General features: G+C 37.6%; 1 non-coding gene across 1 annotated transcript; it reads left to right on the forward strand.

Moving 5' to 3' along the window:
* Positions 1–23,536: 23,536 nt before the first annotated feature.
* On the forward strand, positions 23,537–23,642 carry LOC142521414 (small nucleolar RNA R71). Its single transcript, XR_012814169.1, has one exon. It is a non-coding gene; the product is annotated as a small nucleolar RNA R71 (small nucleolar RNA).
* Positions 23,643–26,717: the final 3,075 nt, after the last annotated feature.

Below are 26,717 nucleotides of genomic sequence, written 5' to 3' on the forward strand. Positions count from 1 at the left end.
CACAGTAAAAATGTCTGCTCCTTGGAGCCTGTACTGAAATAACTGATAAAATTTTCTGTTGAGATTATGTTTTACGCCTGTGGCCACTGCACTAAGCTGAACTGATCGGTAACTGGTTATCGGGGAGGCTGAAACTGAACTGAGCTGGCCGGTCACTGGCGACCGGGTGGTACCATACTGAACTGATCGGTCACTGGCGACCGTATAAAATAACACTCCCACATAGTGAATGAACCACAAGCCATATCGCATAAATCTCAAAAATAATCATTTTCTATTTAATGCACGTAAAATAATTAACTGGCATAATGAAAATTCCTGTAATTTTACCAACTGGATTGGATTGGATCGTTCCCAGGCTCGCTGCAACCTAACTGTGCCATGAAAAATATGCAATAGCTTAAACATGACCAACTATGCAATTTACGTTCAAAAGATGCGACTATGACGCCTAATGACTTCGCATTTAATCATGACTCCGAGCCAACCTGAACCGACACTGAACCGACGTATAGTCATGATTAAAATACGCTGAAAAATCATAAAATAATGTTCCTAAAATGATAGGGTCGAAATCTAGGTGGAATGGAGGCCAAAACACGAAACGCTCTTTCGAGAGTCAATTTGGCACATTGCACCGTAAATTCTCGTACGACCTCAAAAATGATCCAAATGACAAACGGTCAAAAACATGACCTTTCTAACTCAATGAGGCACTGTCCAGTGCAAGGCCATGGGCTAAAAGCCAACCAAGAACTCGAACGAGCCATCTAAACAACACAGCAACTTGCTGTAATTTCCAGCAGCTGCGCAACTACAAGACTTGCGTTGGTTTCGAGACTATAGGCCATTAGGGGCGTGAACCACCGACCAGAGACTCTTACCAACATCCCAAGGAATGATTTGAACCATGGCTAAGGGCCCTAGGCCAGCCACAATCCGCATCATACCAAAACTCAACCGAAGGGTCCAACCGAGAGCAACGTGCATGCGTGTGTAGTGTTTATGCTATGATCGATGTCTCGTGTCATTCCAATGGCCATTTGATTGACCATGGCACGATCTAGACATCTAGGAGCATGATATTAACCGTGGCTAAGGGCCATAGGCCAACCAAGATCCATACCAAGCAACAAAAGAAACGAAATCATATGCTGAAAAATGGAAGGGGCCGAATGGGGAAAGGGGCTGTTCTTTTTGATTATTTAAAAACCGATGAGCCATGGACCAAGCCACCAAAAGGGCAACTTAGTCACATCTTAGACATGCTAGGGAAGTGATCCAACCATGGCTATAGGCCCTTGGGGCAGCCAAGATCAGATCCTTCCTCCATGACAAGAAACTGAATTTTTCGAACAACATTTCTGCACCTATGGGGAGGTTGCTGTCATTCTGAATTTCCAGCAAGCATGGGGCTGGTTTGAATGGACCAAAATGGTCCTAATGCATCCTACTACATGTATACAAGCCGCCTTGGGAGCCTGGAGTCGATCCAATACCTGAAACTCACAAACCAAAAGAAATCGTGAAGCTTGCCAAGGAATTCGAAAATTCTGGATGTGTAGTTTTAAAATATTTTGACATGGATCTCGATTTTTACTTGAATAAACATGATCATGTACTGAAAAATAAATGATAATATGACTTGATTGAGGTTTGAAAGAAAACTAGACATGCCTGGTTTCGTTTCGAAAGAAAACGAACGAAACAACGACGACGCGGCACGGAGGAGGTGGAGCGCTTCTTGTCTACCTTTCTTCCTCTCGATTTTTTCTCCCTTTCTCCCTAGCTATTATTCACGTTTTTTCTACTGAAAATGGGTCTGATTTCGGTGGGGAGGGAGTGTGATGGAGTGGTTATGAGGGGTGAGGAGGATGGTGCAAGATATAAGGATCATATCAAGACCAAGTCTTCATGCATTTGAATTTTAAATTTTGAATTGATATCAAATGAGTTGGTGGATGCTTCTAGGAGGTAGTGGCCGAAATTTTGCTTATTTTCTAGTCTAGGATATGTCCATTAATTAATTAAATTGTGCTCCCAAAAAATCCTAGAATTATCCTACTAATTACATGCAAAGAATTGGTCAAAGTTGATGAGTTGGAAAATGAATCTTCTAGCACTAAAGGTGGCCGAAAAATGCATGATAAAATAAAGGGAAATGTTGATTATCTAGTCAACTAATAATCCTTGAAAGCCTTACTAATCCTTTAAATAATTTAGTGAGCTAACCCCTTAATTAAATAACTTAAATGAGTTCATTTCTTAATCACCTCAAATAATTAAATTAAATCCTCAAACCTCCCTTTCTAACTTAAATGAACTTGGTTGCTAGCTAAATTAACTTCTGGAAATATTTCTCGAAATCTTAAATTCTATCTCAAAACTCCAACTCCGGTCCGGCCTCACTGAAAATACTGAAATGCTAAAAATCAATCTACTGAACTGAAATAATAAATAATTAACTTCAAATAAATGCATCATGCAATGAAGTAAATTAAATTTAAGAAAACCTAGAATTATGCATGGCTTATACGTCTACTGATTTACGGGTTCTACAATCATGCTATGGGAAACCAGTAGAAGGAAATTAAGAATGCCAAGAACTTATGGGTTAATCATAGGATTTTCGAAATTAAGGACCAATTAAGATAATTTTTGAGGAAATTAGGAATTAATTTTGCAATTATTACGGAATTTGAGAACTAGTCTAACAATAAGTGAGAATTGAATGGGTTAATTGATAAGGTTTTTCGAGGCTTTAGACCTTTAAGAATATTTGGAACCTTGAGATATCTTAGGTTAAAACGTTATAAGGAATGTTGATCATGTGTTTTTAAGGATGAATCAATACTAAGCTTGAAAAATCTAAGCGTTAGCGGAAGCATTTGGGATTTTAAGGTTTAAATATGATAAGTTGATAAATATTTTGGGTATAAGATAAGGAAAGTAATATACGATAAGTATGGTCATCCATTTTTTTAATATTTGGAATTGTAAGAAAAATTGAAATTCGAGGTTATAATAATAATAGCACTATGTCATTTGGGTCTTTTTAAGTTGCGATTTGAAAATGAAGATTTAGAAAGAAAAATTAATTGGGATTTAGTAGACGTAAGGACATTCTAGAATTTAAGTTTTATCAGAGTAGCGCAGCCGAAGCGTGGATTTTTGGGATACTAGAACTAAGTCTAAAATTTGGGTTATTAAGGATAATCGAATTTCGAGGATGAAATTCAATTTAACGGGGGGAGATTGTAACGCCCGAAAATTTAAAGGTCCACGCGAACCACATGCATACGATTTATTAAATTCTCTTGTATTTTAATTAATTGTTTTAATTGGATTAAATTAATTATGTTGTGCATATTTGCATGTTTAAAATATATTTTTCTACATGGTTGCATTAAAATGTATTTTTAAAAGGTTATTCGAGTTGCGATCGAGGAACGGATACCGGGGGCTAAAAAAATAGAAAATTTTATTATTGGTTAATTGTTTTCAATTATTTAAAATAATGGTGATGCTTTTTATTATTTTTGAAAATAAGGGTTTTGAGTTGATTTTATACGTCGGGACGTAATTTTTATCGGTGTTTGATTTTCAACAAAAATATGAACTTTTTAGCAAACCGGCTATTTAATTTACAAACTATTTTTACCAAAACTATTTTAATATTCTAATTAAATCCTAACTAAGACTAATGGGCCTAAATTGTTAGTTTATTAGGCCTAAAGCCTTGTTAGTGATTAATTAGCATATATTATATGTTATGTCTCCTAATTCCCTACAAAACTACACGCCACTTTTTCTGAAAATACATACCAAGTCACGCCTACAATTCTGAAATTTCTTCACCAAAGAACACGGCACACACACAAGAATTTTGAAAGAAAAATCGGTGGAAGCTTCAAAGAGAATTCAAGCCAAGGTTTTGCTCCGTTCTTCGTCATCGTCAACGGTTTTTCGTGCGTAAATTACGCAAAGGCACGCCATATTTCTTTCCTTCAAACATCTATCACACCATAGTATTTGTATGATCATGAATTGCATGGAAAAATAAGCCACACTTCTTATATTTTCGTAACTATGCATGATCATGTGTTAAACTCTTGGGTTTTTGTTCAAAAATCATGTTTAATATGTGTTAAGGGGCTGCCATGACTAGGGTATGGATTAAGGGTTGTTTTACACGAGTTTAAAGTCCAAGGGCACGCACGGAACAAGCTGCACACGATTTGGAAACATGCTGGAACAGAAATTGGATTGTTGTGTCATAGGTGTTCGGTTAAGGGGGAAGTTGGAAGCATGGCTTGGCTTTGGCTGGACCAAGGCTGGGCTAGGGTCACGTGTTGGTCATGGGAAGAGTCCTAGCCACTCTAGGACTCGAGACAAGAGGCTGGGAAGGAGTCCTAGCCGTGAAGCTTAATGAAAGCTGCGCAGGTACAGCAGCTGGTGCGAGGAAGAAGAGGCTTGGCCTGGGGGTTCTGGGCTAGCCTAGGTCGACTCTTTATGGTCCTAAGATGGTGCACAAGGGTCTGGGCAGGGGCTGGTGCGGCCTGGTTGGTTGTTGGTCGAGTAGGAACATGACGAAGCATGGATAAGCAAGAACGCGCAGGTTGCGCTTCCGAATTCTGGTGGCTTTGCTGCTGGGTTCTAAGGTCTGGGCTGGTCTGGGTTTGGGCTGGGCGTGGTCCAGGAAAGGTTAGGGACAGGTGGGCTCGGTGGTGGCTCGGCTGGGAGAGTCCTAGTTGAGTTAGGAGTCCTGGACATACAAGGAAGCAAACACACACGTGCAGAATTTTAGGTCGACTTCCAGCAAGTTTTTGAGCGGTCCAGGGATGGTTTTATGGGCTGGGCTTGCTCAGTAGGGTTCATAGATGAGTTGGCTAGGTTTTGGCTCAAGGTGGCTTGGGTGTGGCTCGAGTAAAATGGGAGATGGCTCGGTGGGTTCGTTAGTTTGTCAAAAACGAAAATTAAAGAAGGAAAGATTGAGTCATGGGTCCACAGGTGTGGATCATGACTTAAAAGGGTAGAATAAATCATAAAAAGGCTATATTTAAAATTTGGGATCAAAATAATGAGTTTTGGATTTATTCGTGATTTAATCGTCGCACGAAATGCTAATTAACGAGTTAATTGAAAACCCTAGTTTTAGGCTTTATAAAATTATGAAAAATTGGGTTTAAGCTTAAATAATTATTAAAAGTCTAAGTTTTCAATTTGGGAATTTTATATTAAGGTTTGGTTTAATTCGAAATTAAAACGCATTAATATGTCACATTTAAAGATTAATTTAAAAGTCCTCTATTTAAGCACTAAAGGTGGCCGAAAAATGCATGATAAAATAAAGGGAAATGTTGATTATCTAGTCAACTAATAATCCTTGAAAGCCTTACTAATCCTTTAAATAATTTAGTGAGCTAACCCCTTAATTAAATAACTTAAATGAGTTCATTTCTTAATCACCTCAAATAATTAAATTAAATCCTCAAACCTCCCTTTCTAACTTAAATGAACTTGGTTGCTAGCTAAATTAACTTCTGGAAATATTTCTCGAAATCTTAAATTCTATCTCAAAACTCCAACTCCGGTCCGGCCTCACTGAAAATACTGAAATGCTAAAAATCAATCTACTGAACTGAAATAATAAATAATTAACTTCAAATAAATGCTCATGCAATGAAGTCAATTAAATTTAAGAAAACCTAGAATTATGCATGGCTTATACGTCTACTGATTTACGGGTTCTACAATCATGCTATGGGAAACCAGTAGAAGGAAATTAAGAATGCCAAGAACTTATGGGTTAATCATAGGATTTTCGAAATTAAGGACCAATTAAGATAATTTTTGAGGAAATTAAGAATTAATTTTGCAATTATTACGGAATTTGAGAACTAGTCTAACAATAAGTGAGAATTGAATGGGTTAATTAATAAGGTTTTTCGAGGATTTAGACCTTTAAGAATATTTGGAACCTTGAGATATCTTAGGTTAAAACGTTATAAGGAATGTTGATCATGTGTTTTTAAGGATGAATCAATACTAAGCTTGAAAAATCTAAGCGTTAGCGGATGCATTTGGGATTTTAAGGTTTAAATATGATAAGTTGATAAATATTTTGGGTATAAGATAAGGAAAGTAATATACGATATGTATGGTCATCCATTTTTTTAATATTGGGAATTGTAAGAAAAATTGAAATTCGAGGTTATAATAATAATAGCACTATGTCATTTGGGTCTTTTTAAGTTGCGATTTGAAAATGAAGATTTAGAAAGAAAAATTAATTGGGATTTAGTAGACGTAAGGACATTCTAGAATTTAAGTTTTATCAGAGTAGCGCAGCCGAAGCGTGGATTTTTGGGATACTAGAACTAAGTCTAAAATTTGGGTTATTAAGGATAATCGAATTTCGAGGATGAAATTCAATTTAACGGGGGGAGATTGTAACGCCCGAAAATTTAAAGGTCCACGCGAACCACATGCATACGATTTATTAAATTCTCTTGTATTTTAATTAATTGTTTTAATTGGATTAAATTAATTATTTTGTGCATATTTGCATGTTTAAAATATATTTTTCTACATGGTTGCATTAAAATGTATTTTTAAAAGGTTATTCGAGTTGCGATCGAGGAACGGATACCGGGGGCTAAAAAAATAGAAAATGTTATTATTGGTTAATTGTTTTCAATTATTTAAAATAATGGTGATGCTTTTTATTATTTTTGAAAATAAGGGTTTTGAGTTGATTTTATACGTCGGGACGTAATTTTTATCGGTGTTGGATTTTCAACAAAAATATGAACTTTTTAGCAAACCGGCTATTTAATTTACAAACTATTTTTACCAAAACTATTTTAATATTCTAATTAAATCCTAACTAAGACTAATGGGCCTAAATTGTTAGTTTATTAGGCCTAAAGCCTTGTTAGTGATTAATTAGCATATATTATATGTTATGTCTCCTAATTCCCTACAAAACTACACGCCACTTTTTCTGAAAATACATACCAAGTCACGCCTACAATTCTGAAATTTCTTCACCAAAGAACACGGCACACACACAAGAATTTTGAAAGAAAAATCGGTGGAAGCTTCAAAGAGAATTCAAGCCAAGGTTTTGCTCCGTTCTTCGTCATCGTCAACGGTTTTTCGTGCGTAAATTACGCAAAGGCACGCCATATTTCTTTCCTTCAAACATCTATCACACCATAGTATTTGTATGATCATGAATTGCATGGAAAAATAAGCCACACTTCTTATATTTTCATAACTATGCATGATCATGTGTTAAACTCTGGGGTTTTTGTTCAAAAATCATGTTTAATATGTGTTAAGGGGCTGCCATGACTAGGGTATGGATTAAGGGTTGTTTTACACGAGTTTAAAGTCCAAGGGCACGCACGGAACAAGCTGCACACGATTTGGAAACATGCTGAAACAGAAATTGGATTGTTGTGTCATAGGTGTTCGGTTAAGGGGGAAGTTGGAAGCATGGCTTGGCTTTGGCTGGACCATGGCTGGGCTAGGGTCACGTGTTGGTCAGGGGAAGAGTCCTAGCCACTCTAGGACTCGAGACAAGAGGCTGGGAAGGAGTCCTAGCAAGCTAGGACTCCAACCCGTGAAGCTCAATGAAAGCTGCGCAGGTACAGCAGCTGGTGCGAGGAAGAAGAGGCTTGGCCTGGGGGTTCTGGGCTAGCCTAGGTCGACTCTTTAGGGTCCTAAGATGGTGCACAAGGGTCTGGGCAGGGGCTGGTGCGGCCTGGTTGGTTGTTGGTCGAGTAGGAACATGACGAAGCATGGATAAGCAAGAACGCGCAGGTTGCGCTTCCGAATTCTGGTGGCTTTGCTGCTGGGTTCTAAGGTCTGGGCTGGTCTGGGTTTGGGCTGGGTGTGGTCCAGGAAAGGTTAGGGACAGGTGGGCTCGGTGGTGGCTCGGCTGGGAGAGTCCTAGTTGAGTTAGGAGTCCTGGACATACAAGGAAGCAAACACACACGTGCAGAATTTTAGGTCGACTTCCAGAAAGTTTTTGAGCGGTCCAGGGAAGGTTTTATGGGCTGGGCTTGCTCAGTAGGGTTCATAGATGAGTTGGCTAGGTTTTGGCTCAAGGTGGCTTGGGTGTGGCTCGAGTAAATTGGGAGATGGCTCGGTGGGTTCGTTAGTTTGCCAAAAACAAAAATTAAAGAAGGAAAGATTGAGTCATGGGTCCACAGGTGTGGATCATGACTTAAAAGGGTAGAATAAATCATAAAAAGGCTATATTTAAAATTTGGGATCAAAATAATGAGTTTTGGATTTATTCGTGATTTAATCGTCGCACGAAATGCTAATTAACGAGTTAATTGAAAACCCTAGTTTTAGGCTTTATAAAATTATGAAAAATTGGGTTTAAGCTAAATAATTATTAAAAGTCTAAGTTTTCAATTTGGGAATTTTATATTAAGGTTTGGTTTAATTCGAAATTAAAACGCATTAATATGTCACATTTAAAGATTAATTTAAAAGTCCTCTATTTATGCTAAATAAAAATATGAGAAAATTCATGTAGGCTTAAATAATTATTTGGGACATGTTAGAGTCAATGGAATTAAGAAAAAGTCAAAAACATGAAATTTTATGTCTAGGGATAAAACGTTTTTTTTACACCTACGGATTAGTAGACGTCATGGCAGTGCCCTATTTGCTGTTTTATATGCTAATATGATTATGTAACATGTTTATGAATTTTTATACGTGGAAATATGATTTTTAAATGTCATGGATTATTAAGGGTTAGAGTGGATATTTAAAAGATATGTTGCATGCTTGGTTTCAAAATAAAAATGTTATTATGCATGTTTTTATTAAGTGATGATAACATGTTGAAGGACGTGAAGGGATTGTGACTATTTCATGTTGGAAATATCGTGAGGGTTATGGTCCCAGTGGGAGCCCGACGATCGTGTTTCCTTGGATACGGATACAAATACGAATACGAATATGTTAATACGTTGGCCAAGGCCCAGTTGACCGGTAAGAGTTTTGCTGGTGTCCCCGCCGCCCAGTACTGTGGTTTCTTTAGATGGATCCATCGCCCCATACGATCAAGAATACGAGTCACAATCACGATCTGAATTCAACAAACACGAACATGAACATGAATATGAATATGGACACGAATATGGATATGAATATGAATATATTTAAGTGATATGTTTATGTCTTTTTAAAATGTTTTTATTTAAGGTTTTATGCATCATGAAAATATTTACGAAAATGTTTAAGTTTATGCATCTTCATGAAAATGATATCTTAAGTACAAGTATTTTTCACTGTTATATAGTAACTGTATTATGTATTACTTGTTATCAAGAATATGATGTGTTGAGTCTTTAGACTTACTAGGTGTGATTGATGCAGGTGATTTTGATGTTAATGTTTTTGGAGGTCTTGATGGTTGATCTGACTGGACTGGAGGTGCACATAACCCGAGGACCGAAGCTAGTTTTCCGCATTAGTTATGATTTATGATTTTTAAATTATGTTAAAGATATTTTTACGACGTTTTATTTATGAGTGGTTTTTGAGAGGTTATAGTATGGGCTATACTTTTCAAATGTTAGTTGGTTGATTTATTTTAAAATGATGTCAAAAATATTTTATACTTGTGTATGCAATTCGACCGATGCTATGTGAGGTTTTAAAAAGAAAAAAAAAATTTCTAGTATATTTTAAGAAAACGTTTAAGCAGACGTTCCATATATAATATTGGATAAATTTATTATTGTGATAATTAATTGATGGTGTATGATATTTGATATTATGCATGAAGGATGATCAAAAGCCCAAGCCCAATTTGCTAGGTGTATGCTAGAATATTTTGTGTTGAATGATTGTAATAAATATCAATTTATAAGTGGACTTGGTTTATAGCACGTTCCCACCCCATGACATTTATCCCTATTTGCCTTGGATATTTCTTTTTAAATATTAGTATAGTGGATGATCAATATTGGAATATGGTGGGCCTTGATGATTATGAAGATCGAAGACATGTAAATATTGGGAGCTTATGTAATTATGCATTTGCATTCCATGCATTCCCTATATTTGACCTAGGCCCGTGTTTGGCTCACACGGGCCATTAGTGTTGGGGCGATTGATCATCCTTGTTAGTTTACTGTTTATAATATATGCATGATATATTATAAATAATGAGTATGTGCGTTATTATTATTTTATTAACAAAGTTGCATGAATCCAGCAAACATACGATCAAACATGGCGAATTTTTAAATAAAATTAATGATGAGACCTTTTCAAAATTACAAACCCTCATTTTGAATAAGATTCAAAATTCATATCAAGCCCGAAAAGGGAAATTATAAAGGTGTTTATAATTTCCATGTCTTCCATCGACAATGGGTGCATGATGAACGTTACTCTTGCTCAGTGCTCGGCTCATATATTGGGGAACCCTTGGACGCCGGAAAGCTGTGACATTCATTGACATGGTGATGTGAACTACGTGGAAGTTCCATGATTTTGGCTCATATTATTTAGAGAACTCATGGCGACTGTCCATTAAGGTTCAACATCGATGAGTAAGGCTTGACACATAAAGATGAATAGCGTCATATTATTGGGTCCTAATCAAACGTGAGACAAAATTTTATGTAGAGGTTGCATGGAGATGCAATTGGAAACTACCTTTTAGAAATTATGATTGGCTGATATTATTGGGTCCTAATCAAACGTGAGACAAAATTTTATGTAGAGGTTGCATGGAGATGCAATTGGAAACTACCTTTTAGAAATTATGATTGGCTGATATTATTCGGGATCATAATTTTCTAATTGGACCTTACATACCTACTGAGGAAAGGAGTTTCCCGTTTTCACTAGAGGGTAGAGAAAAATGTAAAAACAGTGGGAGTGAAAATTTATGAAGTAAAAGTCCTTACTTTATATCTTACTAAATATTTTAAAATACTCATTAACATTTATCTGTTCTTACGTTTCAATACAAATTTGACAATGTCTTTGATTTGCAACACGTTAACTGCAATACTAGACAAACACATTTTACCCGGACCAAATTACCTCAATTGGCTAAGAAACCTGAAAATAGTCATTAATTCGGAAAAAATAGCATATACACTTACTGATTCGCCCCCTGTTGAGACTCCGACTAGCTGCACTCCTGAGGAATTGCAGACTTACAAGGATTGGTGTGACCATGACTTACGAGCCAAGTGTTATATGAAGGCTTCTACGAATGATGAGCTGCAGAGGCATTTTGAGGATGCAAAGAATGCTGCTGACATTCATAAGAATCTCAAAGAGCTCTTTGGTGAGTAAACACGACCTCTTAGGCATGCGACCGTCAAGGAGCTAATCACTTTACGTATGCGAGATGGGGCTTCGGTCCATGAGCATGACCTAAAGATGATTGGGCTTGTGGACAAGCTCATTGGCATGGATCTTGTGTTGCCATCGGAGTTGACCATTGACGTGTTTCTCTTGTCATTGCCTAGCTCATTTGATCCTTTTATTGTGAATTTCAACATGAACAAGGTAGAGCCGACCCTTGAGGAGTTGGTGAATATGCTTGTTAAGTTTGAGTCCACCATAAAGAAGGAGAAGTCGGATCTTTATGTGGGTTCTTTATCTGTCACGAATAAAGGTCCACATGGGAAGGAAAAGAAGCGTTCTTTCCAACATCCCAAGAAGAACGTGCCCTTGAAGAGGCAAGCTCCGAGTCCCATTGTGGCAGCCATATCAGTTAAGGCTGACAAGACTGTTGATATCTGTCATCACTGCAAGAAGCCTGGACATTGGAGGCGTAACTGCAGAAAATATCTTGCCCAGAAAGGTTCTGGAAATGGTATGTTCTACATTGAAGTAAACATTTCAATTAACTCTACTTCTTGGGTATTAGATACCGGCTGTGGCTCACATCTTTGTAATGATTTACAGGTGATGGGAAGAAGTAGAAGACATAGGCAAGGTGCGAACTTCTTGAGGATGGGCAATGGAGCAAGAGTTGCTGCCAAAGCCGTAGGAGATGTTTACTTATCGTTGAACAATGATTTTAAGTTGATTTTAAGAGATGTTTTTTTTGTACCTGATTTGGTGAAAAACATTGTTTCCATTTCTATGCTTGATAAAGATGGATATTCTTGTTTATTTAGAAAAGGTGTTTGCAACATTTACAAAAATGAATGTTTGGTTGGTATGAGAGAACTTGAAAACGATCTCTATAACTTAAAATTGAAATATATTCCACTAAAAAATGTGCAAGCAATAACAACAACAAACAAACGAAAACAAGATACTCTAAATTCGACACAATTATGGCATGCTCGGTTAGGACATATTTTCCTAAGAAGGATGAACAAGCTACTGGGAGTAGGCATGTTTGATATGTCTGATATTAACTCTCTCACAACTTGTGAATCCTGTCTAAAAGGAAAGATGACCAAAATTCCCTTTCAGGGCTATGTGGAGCGAGCCAAAGGATTATTGGATTTTATCCATACCAATGCGTGCGGTCCACTTAGCATCACCACTAAGCATGGACATGCCTACTTCATCACCTTTACCGATGATTTTTCTAGGTATGGGTATGTGTATTTGATGAAATACAAATATGAAGCCTTTGAAAGGTTCAAAGAATTCAGAAATGAAGTGGAGAAACAATTATGACGAAGCATCAAGTCACTTCGATCGGATCGAGATGGTGAGTATTAGAGTGCCGAGTTCCAAGAGTATCTTATGGATAATGAGATTCTCTCGCAGTGGACTCCACCTACTACACCGTAGTTGAATGGTGTTTTAGAGCGTCGTAACCGGACTTTGATGGACATGGTTCGGTCTATGATGGGGTTCACGGAGTTGCCGCCATCCTTTTGGGGATATGCGCTTGACACAACGGCACTGTTGTTGAACAATGTCCATTCAATAACAATTGATAAGACACCATATGAGATATGGATGGATAACCTCCCAAATATTCTTATTTTAAAATATGGGGATGCCCTGCTTATGTGAAGCAGGTAGTGGGAGATAAATTGGATAGTCGATCCATTTTATGTTACTTTGTGGGATATCCAAGGAATTAAGTTGGATAGTATTTCTATCATCCCCAAGAAACAAAGGTGTTTGTTTCTAGGAATGCAACCTTTTTGGAAAAAGAATTTCTATTGGATAGAAAAAGGGAGATGATAGAACTCGAAGAGGTTTGAGAGACACCCACGTTTGTAGAACCGACACCCAAAAAGACAAGAGAAGAGATACAAGCTCCTAGAAGATCCGAGAGAGTCTTGAGACCACCTATGAGGTATGGTCTACTTCTTGAAGAGGGCCATGATGAGCCTAACCATGGATGTGATCCAATGACCTTCAAGGAAGCGTTATCTGATGTCGATTCATTCAAGTGGCTTGAAGCTATGGAATTTGAGATGAATTCCATGTATTCGAACCAATTGTGGAATCTTGTGGATCCACATGAGGGAACTGTTCCCATAGGGTGTAAATGGATTTACAAGAAGAAACTTGGGGCGGATGGGAAGGTATTGACTTTCAAGGCGCAATTTTTAGCAAAATGCTATACTCAAAGGCAAGGAGTTGACTTTGAGGAAACCTTTTCTCCAGTTGCAATGTTCAAGTCTATAAGGATATTGCTAGTCATAGCTGTATGGTATGACTATGAGATATGATAGATGGACGTAAAGACAGCCTTTCTTATTGGGGATATTAAGGAAGAGATTTACATGTCTCAACTTGAAAGGTTTACATCTATCGGAAGTGAGCATATGGTATGCAAACTTTGGAGATCTATTTATGGTATAAAGCAGGCATCTAGGAGATGGAACCTCATATTCGATGGAAGATCAAAGATTTTGGTTTTACTAAGAACCTTGAGTAACCCTGTGTGTAAAAGAAGGTTAGTGGGAGTGCTGTGACATTCCCGGTACTTTATGTTGATGACATTCTACTCATTGGGAATAATATAGGGATGTTGCAATCAACTAAGATATGATTAGAAGGTAAGTTCTTGATACATGACTTGGGTAAAGAATCTTTTGTATTGGAGATACAGATTTATAGAGATAGATCAAGAAGATTGCTTGGTCTCACCCAGTCCACATACATTGATATCATCGTTAAGCAGTTCTCGATGAACGAGTCCAAGAGAGGACATATACCAATGTGTCATGGCGTGTCCCTATCCAAGTCTATGTCTCTCAAGACTGATGTTAGAGATAGCGGCGATGACAAGCATTCCATATGCATATAAAATTAGTAGTATCATGTATGGGATGATTTCTACACGTCTTGACATGGATTTTTCAGTAAGTGTAGTGAGTATATATCAATCGAACCCTGGTCTTCCACACTGGAAAGCTGTGAAAGACATCCTCAAGTATTTGAGAACGACCAATAAGTTGTTCTTGGTCTATGGGGATGGAGAACTGAAATTGGAAGGCTATACCGACTCGAGCTTCCGAAGCAATATCGATGACTCAAATTCAACCTCTGGGTTCGTATTCATGCTCAATGGTGTTGTTGTCTCTTGGAAGAGTTCCAAAAAAGACAGTACCGCAGATTCCACCAGTGAGGCCGAATATATTGCTGCATCAGCTGCAGTAAAGGAGGCTGTTTGGTTAAGGAATTTTTTCCAAGAGTTGGGCATGATTCCTAAATGGAGTTGCTCCAGTCCCGGTGTTTTGTGACAACACGGGAGCCGTTTCTCAAGCAAAGGAGCCAAGGTCTCATCAGAAATCCAAACATGTATTGAGAAAGTACCACATCATCCGAGAGATTGTGGAAAGAGGAGAAGTGTCGATTGACAAAGTCTGCTCTGTAGATAATGTTGCCGATCCACTAACTAAGCCTTTACCTGGACTATTATTCGAGAAGCATCGCGAGTCGATGGTTTTGAAGCATATGGGTAGTTGGCTGAAGTGCAAATGGGAGATTGTTAGAGTAGGTGCCCGTCGAGCCAAGTGTTGGTCGAGAGTTCACATTGAAACTCTATGTATTTGAAATTATTGTTTTGTCAAATCTTTATCTTTATACCCATACTTGTTGCATAGATAAAGTCCTTGAATATACAAATAGTAGAAAGAATATGAGATGCTCATATGATGAGTATCATGAATCTCATATTTGGAATACTGTATATTCTAAACAGTTCCTAGTCTATTCAGCCGCCGCTAAGAAGGATAAAGGCCGCTCGAGTTTGAGACTAGAATCTGCGGTGTGAGTATCATGTTTCATTGGTAGGGGACATTGTGATGTCCGAGCATGCAGATAGGTGCTCCTTGTAGAGTGCACTGAACAACCCTCCATAAAGAACTTTCCAAGTGGTTCTCACTTATCCAGTGAAAACGTACTAGTTTATGGTTGTACACCATTAGTCCTTATGACACGGGACAACATTGTAATTTAAATGCTAGCATTGTACTTTGACTTGTTTACTGACTCATATGGGGTCATCAGGTGGCAAGGTCGAGTGTTTTGTTGAAACATATAAGAGCCTATGCATTATTGAAGTCGGGGATTCACCGCTTACCTTCTGGTATGGATATCCTATGTGATCTCGTGTGTATATAGTGTGAAATCTCTGATCAGAGTGTTGGTGGTAATTAAGAAAGGGGTTTCTTATATTACACCAATGATGCAGCTATGACATGACACATAATATCGATTCTTTGACAACTCTCGATATACCAATAGTTGTCAAATCGGTCAGGATATATGAGATGAAAGGACCGTAATGTATGCTAACTATAATGGAATGGTTCTTGCAGGCACTATCATTTGAGACCTAGGGAATCATGTAAGCGATGCTGCTAGGCATTTAACATGATTGGTAAGGTAATATCAGACTTGAGTTCTGACGTTCTTATTATCATGGAGTTGATAAGTAAGAATGGAGAAACTGGGGTATGCTCTTATAAGGACATTTTTAGTCCCAAATCACATAGAGATTGGAACCTACTGCTAGTTGTATCATTGAACCATTGAGGGTCACAAGTGCTAGATTTCTAGATCTCGTTGGGAAGAAAAATAGTTCAATGTATTGAAGGGCTTATAAAGTTGTTTATAAGCGCAAAGAAAAAAGAGGTATGACTTCTATAAGAGTATTATGAGGAATGATACTTTTAATTTGTGGAAGTGTTCTTAAATTAAAAGTTGGCCCAAATAAATGTATTTGGAAATTGTGATTTTCATAAACATTGTTATGTACTTAATTAAATTAATTCAAGATTTGAATTAATTAAACACTAGTGGACCTAGTAAATTCCAAATAATAAATTTAAGTGTTGAATTATTTAAATAGCACTTGGTCTTGTATAGCCCAAATGAAAATAAATATTTAACTAGTGGACTTGAATAAATTCAAGTAGATTTAATTGATCTCAAATGTGTTTGAGATATTAAAATATTAGTCCATGGGCCTTGTGCATGTTTTTGACCTAAACACATGCATGAGAAGGTGAATAGTTGGGAGACTAACTTTTTCAATAACAAGGCATGTCTCTCACATGCACTTTAACTTTTTCAAGCACCTAGAAAATTTCTCCTTTCTCTCCTCCAAGCTAATGGCCGAGATTTCTCCTCAAAAATTTCTCAATTTTTTTCTTCTTCATTTTGATGATGATAGCATAAACTTCTCAAAGAAAATATCCTACTTTTTCTAGTGCAATTGTAGAGTGGATCTTTGAAGTTAGTGGTGAAACTAATTTGAAGGAAAGAATCATCTTGAGCAAGGTGTGCTCTTGGAATCTTGTAGATTGGATCAACCTTCAAGAGCTAAGTTGTTTACAACTTAGTTGGAGCAAATAATCAATCCTTGTGATTGATACATAAAGCCCTAAACACAATATGTATGATTTTGTGTTTGTTATTTGCTGCACATCTAATGGGGTGATCGTTTTTGCTACTGAAAATATGATTTTTGAAACTTCCATTACGCATCCGGGCACCCGTAATCGATACCCTTTCAAAAGTGTATAATATATTTCATGCAATCATGTTAAATACACATACTATGGTATGAACGATGAGTGAAGAAAGATTAAGGTGTTCATTTGCATGTTTCACGAACGAAAAACAATCTTTGACGCGAGGGACGTTGGCGGAGAGACGGGGGAGAAAGCTTGTTGTGTTTTTGTGCCTCAAAACCGACGTGAAAAGCTTCCAAAACGTGGTATGTTTGCGTGTTGCTGCTGTTGGAGAGAGTCCTAATTCCTTATGATGTAGTGTGCATGAGTTTGGCTTGGAAATTAGGGTTTAGGCGATCAAAATTTGATATCAATAATGGTGTATTAAGCTAGGCCAAATAACCTAGGTATAATATGACAATTATAAATATGAAAAATTATTTAGTTTAGGGAAGTTTTTGAAAATATTAGCCGAGTCCCCAAAAAGTCTCTATTTTCGTCAAAAATCGATTACCGGTTTAAAATACGACTTGGCGCGTAAAAACATCTAAAAAAGCACCATTTTGAAAATGTCATTTAAGATATACCATATATTAAATAATTAAAAATAATCATTTAATAAAAATATTTTCTCTTTATGGTCTTCAATCTCCGGTCTCCGGTCCTCGATCGCGTCTCGAATAACTTTTAGAACACAATTTTATGTATTCTAATGTAAAACCTTATTTTAAACATGTACACAAGTCTACCACATTCAATAGATGCCATTAAAATAATTTGATTAGGCATTTTTCATTTTTTCAAGATTTATATGCAGTTGGATTACGTTTTCCCATTTTGGACCTTACAATTCCTCCTTCCTTTTAATGAAATTTCGTCCTCGAAATTAAAACTTACCGAATAACTCCGGGTAGCGAATCCTCATATGCATCTCGGTTTCTCAAGTAGCTTCCTTTTTCGAATGATTTAGCCACTTGACTTTAACTATTTGTATAACCTTATTTTGGAGCCTTCTCTCTTGCCTATCCAGAATTTGTATAGGCATTTCCTCGTATGATATATTAGAATTCAATTGCAGAGGTTCATAATTCTATACATGTGAAGGATACGACATATATTTTCGTAGCATCGAGATATGGAACACGTTATGCACTCTAGCTAGCGTCGGTGGCAACGCCACTCTATAAGATAATGTTCCAATCTTGTATAAAACTCTCAAACGGTCCTATGAACCTCGAATTGAGTTTTACTTTCTTACCAAATGTCATCACTCCCTTCAAAGGTACTACTTTCATGAATACGTGGCCACCCACTGGTTGCTATTGTTATAGGTGAACTCTACTAGAGGTAACTTCAGTTCTCAACTTCTTTGGAGTTCGATCAAACAAAACTCGGAGTAGATCCTCCAAAATTTGAATCATCCTTTCCAGCCGACCATCAATTTGAGGTTGAAACGATGTACTGAACAACAGATTCGTTCCCATCACTGAATGCAGACTCTTTTAGAAGGATAATGTGAACCTCAGATCTCAGTGAATAAAAATAGACACTGGAATTCCGTGCAATCGAACTATCTCTCAGATATATAGCTCTGTGTATTGTGTCATGGTGAATGTCGTCTTAATAGGTAAAAAGTGTGCTGATTTTGTAAGACGATCAACTATCACCCAAATGACATTGAATCCTCTGATAGTCCTTGGCAATCCCACTACAAAATGCATCGATATATTTTCTCATTTCCACTCAAAAAATAGGAAGTTGCTTAAGCTTCCTTGCAAAACTCTAATGCTCTGCCTTAACTTGCTGGCATGTCAAACACTCGGACGCAAAACGCAAGATGTCTCGCTTCATTCCCGGCCACCAAGACAATGACTACAAATCCTCATACATCTTCGTACTTCCAGGATGAATGGAGTACGGAGTACTATGAACTTATTTCAAAATAACCTCTCTCAGTGAATTGCCACTAGGAACCCATAGTAGATCTTGGTATCGAACTATGCCATCCTCCTCGGAGTACAGCTTCTAACCTTTAGACTCATCTCTCAGTCTCCATTTTTGCAACTACCCATTAGAAGACTGGCTTCGCGGATTCTATCTCTCAGAGTCAACTGAATTTTCGTAGTAGAAATATTAGGTGCCTCACTCTTAGCATACAATGCAAGCTTGAATAGTTATATATCTGCTTGCAATGATCTTTGAACTGTCAATTGAGCGATAACAATTGCCTTTCTACTCAAAGCATCTGCAACTATATTAGCTTTTCCCAGATGGTAGTTAATATCACAGTCGCAGTCCTTCACCAATTCTAATCATCTTTGTTGCCTCATATTCAACTCTTTTTAGATGAAGAAGTACTTCAAGCTTTTATGTTAAGGGAAAATGTTGCACTTCTTTGCATGTAAGTAATGTCTCCAAATCTTCAATGCAAGTACTATCGCTGGAAGCTCGAGGTCATGAGTTGGGTAATTCTTCTCATGAAACTTCAATTGTCTAGACGCATAAGCTATCACTCGATCATTCTGCATAAGTATTGTGCCTAAACCAAGCTTCGAAGCGTCCGTATGAAGAACATACTCTCCTTGCCCTAATGGCATTGATAAAACTGATGTTGAAGTCAAAGATTGCTTCAGCTTCTCAAAACTCTCTTGACAGTTGGATCCCCAAATAAACTTTGCATTTTTCTTCGTCAAGGCGCTCAAGGGTACCGCAATGGAAGAGTATCCTTGAATGAACTTCTGGTAGTAGCCTGCTAGACCAAAGAAGCTACGGATCTCGGTTACGCTATTTGGTAATGGCCATTCTCTAACTGCCTCGACCTTACTTGGATCAAACTCAACTCCATCTCTAGAAATGATGTGGCCTAAGAATGTCATTTTCTCGAGCCAAAACTTGCACTTGCTGAACATAGCGAATAATTTCCTATCTTTCAGTATTTGGATTTCCGTTATTAAGTGCTAACTATGCTTTTCTTTGCTCCTCGAGTAAATCTAAATATCATCTATGAAGATTATGATAAACTGATCTAGATAAGGCTAAAATATGCGATTCATGAGATCCATGAAAATCGTTGTCACATTGGTCAACTCGAATGGCATCACCATAAAATCGTAGTGCGCATATCGAGTCCTAAAAACCGTCATATGAACATCGTACTCCTTCACCTTCAGCTGATGGTATCCCGAACGAAGATCTATCTTCGAGAAAATCGATGCTCCTTGCAATTGATCACAATGATAGCACCCAATTTTTTCGATCTGGAAATCTTTGATTCTAGGTAAGGGATACTTGTTCTTGATGATGACTCAGTTCAGCTCTCTATAATTAATGCAGAGTCGCATACTACCATCCTTTTTCTCACAAATAATATCGGTGCACCCCACGGAGAACAACCCAGACGAATAAAACCTTTGTCTAGCAACTCTTGAATTTGATCTTTCAACTCTTTCATTTAGGCAGGTGCTAGACGATAGTGTGCCTTAGAAATTGGCACAGTACTCGGCAACAACTCAATAGAAAATTCCACCTCTTGGTCCGGTGGAATGCCAGAAACATCCTCTGGAAAAAAACTAGGAAAGTCTCTAAAAACCTCAACATCCTCTGGCTTATGACTGAAAGGAACAGGTGTTGAAGTAACACATGCTAGAAAATCTTGGCAGCCTCGCTTTATAAGTTTTCTCGCAGAAATCCAAGAGATAATATGCCGCATTTTCTTGTTCCTTGTTGCCTCAAAGGCAAAAGATTTCCTGTTGAGCGGTCGAATTGATAATGACCTCTGTCAAAAATCTATCGAAGCTCCATTCATAGATAGCCAATCCATGCCAAGAATGATGTCGAATTCAGGCATCGGAAGTACGATAAGATCTGCCCGAACAACATATTTTTGTAAACGAAGCTCCAAATTCTTCACAATGCTCGTAGTAACAATTTCATCATTAGAAGGAATGAAAACTTTAAAGGCCGATTCCAAATCCTCGGGTATAATCTTTAGTCGCTTGACGAACGTCTCGGATATAAATGAGTGTGTAACTCCATAATCCAGCAATGCATAGGTAGCTACACCTAAAATGAATATCCTTCCTGCGACAAATATACCATTAAATCAAATCATGTTTAAAATTAAATAATTTCTATCAATAATTACCATAAAATTTTTAAAATACACAATTTCGCCCAAATAATTTTCGAAAATTAGAATTTCAAACCCTTAAAATTTTTAATTTCCTTCATTTTGGTCCTAAATTATCGAAAATTTGCATCCTAACCCCATCTAATTTCAAATTCAATCAATCTAGAAATTGACTTTTTTGATCCCTAGAATTCCAAAAATTGCAAAAACAGCCCCTATTTATCTGTAATTCGCAAAATAACCCATGAACTTCCATAACTTTGCAATTTAGTCCTTGAATTTTTGAAAATTTCAGATTTCACCTTAGAATTTTCGATCCTCTCAATTTCAGTCCGTGGACTACTTAAAAAATCTCAGTTTTCTCCTTGAGTTCTCGTCCTAGTGCAATTAAGCACTTAAATTCTCGCTTTTTGCACTTTGGCCCATAGAATTTTCAAATTTATGAAATAATTGTCCCAATTTTTTATTTCTTCCAATTGTATGTCTTAAAATTCTTGTTTTGATTTAATTCACTCCTTGGCATGATTAAGGCTTATATTTTATGCTCAATTTCTATAATTCTTAATATCATCCCTTAAATCCAACTAAGGTATAGCATGCAAGCTATTTCTTTCTAGGTTCTTATTATCCCAATCAATTATAATAACCAATTTAATATTTAATGCAACAAAAGAAATATAAAAATGTTAAACAACTAGTTTACCAGTGATCAAAGTCGTTTCTGGCTCTTCCTCAGCTTCCTTAACATGCACAACTTAAGCTATGCCAACAGTTGGTCCTTTCTTCTTTGGGCAAGTCATGGCCTTATGTCCTTCCTCTTTGCATATGAAGCACTTTTACGTTCCCCACATGCACTTGGCAAAGTGCACAGTGGCCTCTCTTAAGGTTTTGGTGAATCAATAGCATCAATTCTAAAACAGTTATCAGGGTGCAGTGTATGCTTAAGAGCATTAAAGACGTCAAAAGTAATTTCTTCCTCGCCCACTCGCAATCTCAACTCCCTTATTGAACATCAATTAGGGCCTTGTCAGTCGCAAAGAATGGTCTCCCTAGAATTAAGGGCATCTCCACGTCTTCCTCCATCTCGAGTACCACAAAATCTGTAGGAAATATGAATTTGTCCACCTTTACCAAGACCTCCTCTATGACTCCTCGCAGGTATTTGACAGATCTGTCTGCTAGTTGCAAGGACATCCTTGTTGGCTTAGCTTCTCCTAATCCGAGTTCCCTGAATACAGATAACTGCATAAGATTTATACTCGAACCAAGATCACACAAAGCTTTATGAAGTACAATATCAACAATCACGCAAGGAATAGAAAAACTCCCTGGGTCCTTCAGTTTCGGTGGGATCTTGTTTTGTACCAATGCAGAGCAGTTCTCAGTCAGATTAACCGTCATGTGATCCTCCAATTTTCTCTTGTTTGCTAAGATGTCCTTCAGAAATTTGGCATAACTAGGCATTTGCATCAAAGCATCGGCAAAAGGAATATTGATATGCAATTTTTTAAATACCTCAAGAAACTTACCTAATTGTGCATCTAATTTTGCCTTTCTTAATGATGCAGGAAAAGTTGGAGGGATAACAATTTTAGATTGTGCAGTGGGTGCTGGTGTTGAGTTGTAAGACTTACCTTTTGATGACTCAGTCTGTTCATCATGTACTTTAGTTTTTTCTATCCCTCTAGCCTCTAAGATCTTTCCACTCTTCAATTCGATGGCCTTCACTTGCTCTTTTGGATTGGTCTCTGTGTTACTTGGCAAGGTGCCCGGCTCTCTACTTGCTATCATCTTTGCTAACTGTCCAATTTGATCTTCTAGCCCCTTTATCGATGCATCTTTGTGTTGGAGTCTAGTTTCGGTAGATGAGATGAACTTAGACATCATATGCTCCAAATTGGACTTTTCTTCTCTAGGAGGGTCAAATCTGTACATTGGTTGTTTCCCATATTGTTGTCCTCTTTGTGGTCGATTCTGACTATTTTGACCACCCCATGAGAAGTTGGGATGTTGCCTCCATCCAGGATTGTATGTGTTCGAATAAGGGTCATTCCTTGGACGGTTCTCGACTCCCACTTGATTCACTAGTGCCCCTTCTTGCACATAAAAGGGATTTCCATCTTGACAGTCCTTAACATAGTGTTCTCCTCCGCATTTTTCACAAAATATCTCTTGAAGACGCATAGTTGTTCCACCCATATTCAACCCGTCCAACTTCCTGTTCAAAACATCAAGCTGTACAGTGATAGTAGAAAGGTCAGTTACCTTGTGGATTCCTGCACTTCTTCGCTGGTTGTTCCTTTCAGATTGAGGATGATAGCTGCTAGCAGCCATCTCCTCCAACAACTCATATCCTTCCTCAGCAGTTTTTCGCAACAAGTTCCCACAAGCAGCAACATCTATCATAATACGACTAGGAGTAAGCAGGCCGTAGTAAAAGGTTTGAACGACTAACCCAAGTGGCAGTTCGTGATGAGGACATCTTCGTAATAGGGCTTTGAAACGCTCCCATGCCTCATATAAAGACTCCTGCTCAAATTGAGCAAATGTGGTGATGTCTGCCCGCAGCTTCATGGTCTTAGATGGAGGAAAGTATTTGATGAGAAACGCCTTCGCCATATCCTCCCATTTGGTGATCTCACCTACAGGTAAACAATTTAACCATGTTTTAGCTTTATCACGTAAGGAGAAAGGAAATAAACGCAACCTAACAGCATCATCAGAAACTCCATTAAATTAAAAAGTATCGCAAATTTCAAGAAAATCTGCGATGTGCGTGTTTGGGTCAGCTACTGCAGATCCTCCAAGCTGGACTGTATTCTGAATCATCTGAATTATAGCTGGCTTGATTTCGAAGTGATTTGCTCGCACAATAGGCCTCACAATATTGGGGCGTGAACCATCCAAAGAAGGCTGGTCATACTCTAGCATTGGTATGCGGCGTGGCATCTCAACATGTCTATCTTCGTGATGTTCCTCCTCATGCTCGTGCTCGTGTCTCTCCATCAGATCCTTCAGTCTCTGCTGCTGTCTTCTCCTGCGAAAATTTCTTTCAATTTCAGGGTCAAGCTGCTCAAGCTCCACATCAAGTGACTTTGGCATGCACTGGAAGAGATATCTGTAATAGAATATGGAGTGTTAATTTAATAAAAATGAAACAATGCTAAAGAAAATAACTAAAAATAAAATTGTGAATTAACAGTCCCTGGCAACGGTGCCAAAAACTTGATCGAGAAAAATTTGCACTGTGGAATCCTTAATAAAAATATGGTTTTGTATGCTCAAATTAATCGCAAGTGCACGATGTGAAGTAATAGTATAATGTACGTGAGTACGAGTATCGTTCCACTGAAGACTATATTTGACAATTATTATTTCTAGTTAAAAAATCTTTAGCAACGAAAATTTGATTGATTGATTATTACTACTCACATTAAATAAATATTCGATTAAAAAGATTTAAGACTTAAATTGTAACGCCCCAGATTTGACGACTGTTCTCACTGTATCAAGAAGAGTCTTTCCAGCGTGCTTATGTCCTCACTCACACGTACCCTGGGAAACTTTCCAGGAGGTCACCCATCCAAAAATTGCCCCAAGTCAAGCACGCTTAATTTTGGAGTTCTTATTTGATGAGCTACCGAAAAGAAGATGTACCTTCATGATATGAGTAGTACCAATCAAATCTTTTTAAGCCTTCTTCAACTGTACAGTCCATTACATTGAACAGTCTCGGAATCCCTCTCATTCCCGTGTGGAATCGGTTCATTCATGTTCCCTCCACCTAGAAGCCTGCCAGGAGCCGCTCATTGTCCGTACAACCTCATGGCACCGGCGATCACCCCCCGTCCTCTTCGGCCCCGGGCCTTACATAAATAATGAGATTTAATGTCTAAAATGGTTGATTAAAATTCAATGAGAAATGAATTTGTTGGGAATATCGGTTCACCTATCCATTTTTAATTAATTAATTCATTCGATAGTGATTTACGCTTTTGACAGGATTTCCCATTCAATTGAACACACACACTCGAGCTATGCCAAACTAATTCTAATTAGTGAAGTAATTAAATATCTTTAATTATTTATCAAGAGTGAATCGCTTATCGGTCTATGAAATCCCCTAGTTTTCGCCCCACTGGACTATGACTATCGACGCGTATACAATTTCATATGTCTATGTGAATTGTAGATCCATGAACTATGCTACTCGTTCCTATCACAAGCTATTCTCTCGAACTCACTCGCAATATAAAATTTTGTTAAAGTTAGCTACGTTTTAACAACACTATGAAAAAAAGTAACACAATCAAAAATAAACCAACAACTGAAATATGAATTAACTAAATCAGAGTTCGGGGTAGGATCCTCTTAAGTCCCAACAAATATTTTGGTTTAGCTACTCAAATTCATAATAAAAATAAACACAACAATGTTTAAAAGATAAAAACTAAGTTAAAATTACTAGATTTGACGAAAAACGCAAAGACGATGCCCGGAAATATTCGAATCTTCAATCCAAGCGCGAAATCCTCTCCAAGGCTTGTGGTGGCTGCAGAATGAATGATGAATCTCGTCCAAAATCCTCCCATATCATCCATATCCAGAAAATAAGGTAAGGAATCGGCCAAGAAATCTTTCCAAAATTTCAAGCGCGCCCGGGCGGACATAAGTTTCCGCCCGGGCGGATGGCTTTCGCAGATCTTGGCTTTCAATTTCTCTCTGACGCGCCCAAACGGATGTGAATGTGCGCCCGGGCGAATGGCTTTCAAATTTTTCCTTTAATTTTTAGTTTATGCACGACTCATCTGCATTTTCACGAACTAAACGCATGAGCAACAAGAAAACATAAATTATGTTAAAATAATACAAAATGCATGTAATCTAAATGATAAATGCAACACAACGGGATATAATACGATATGAAAAACAAGTAAAATCTACCAATATCAAATATATATATATTTGCATCATTTAAAATAGCAACCAACCTATTATTTGAAAATCCAAAAGTACGCAGTGTAAAAAGAAAAATCGTAAACCGTTAAACTAAACATAAAACTAGCGTTTCTTCAAAATAACATAAACTCTTAAATCCTCTCAAAAACCACTCCAAAAGAATAAAACTCATAAAAGCTATCGAAATCTTTAAAATCATACTAATGCGGAAAACTAGCAAAGGTCCTCGGGTTATATGCACTCTCAGTCCAGCTAGTTCAACAATCAAATCCTCCAACATCATCAAAATCATGCTCACCTGCATCGATCACACCTAGTGAGTCTAATGACTCGGCTAACTTTAACTATGATAACAAGTAATGCTTATACATTCACATGCAACAATGAAAATATATTAAATAAAATAGCTTTTCATGAACATGCCTAAAATTTAAACCTTTTTTCCTTCCATCGTATCCTTTTTCCTTTCATCGCAAACATATACATAGACATGTCCTTTAAGGTGAATTCCATTCATTAGTTGTGACCATCCTTTCATCATTCAGTCGACTTATAAATCTTGCTGTAACCATGGTAGCAGGCGGTGAGGAAACATTAACCACTTTTTCGTTATATGCCTTGGCCTATATTCGGAGGGGACATCAGCGACACTCTCACCCGTAAACTGAGCCTTGGCCTTACATATC

This window comes from Primulina tabacum, chromosome 1 (assembly GCF_025594145.1).
Source record: "Primulina tabacum isolate GXHZ01 chromosome 1, ASM2559414v2, whole genome shotgun sequence".
NCBI lineage: Eukaryota > Viridiplantae > Streptophyta > Magnoliopsida > Lamiales > Gesneriaceae > Primulina > Primulina tabacum.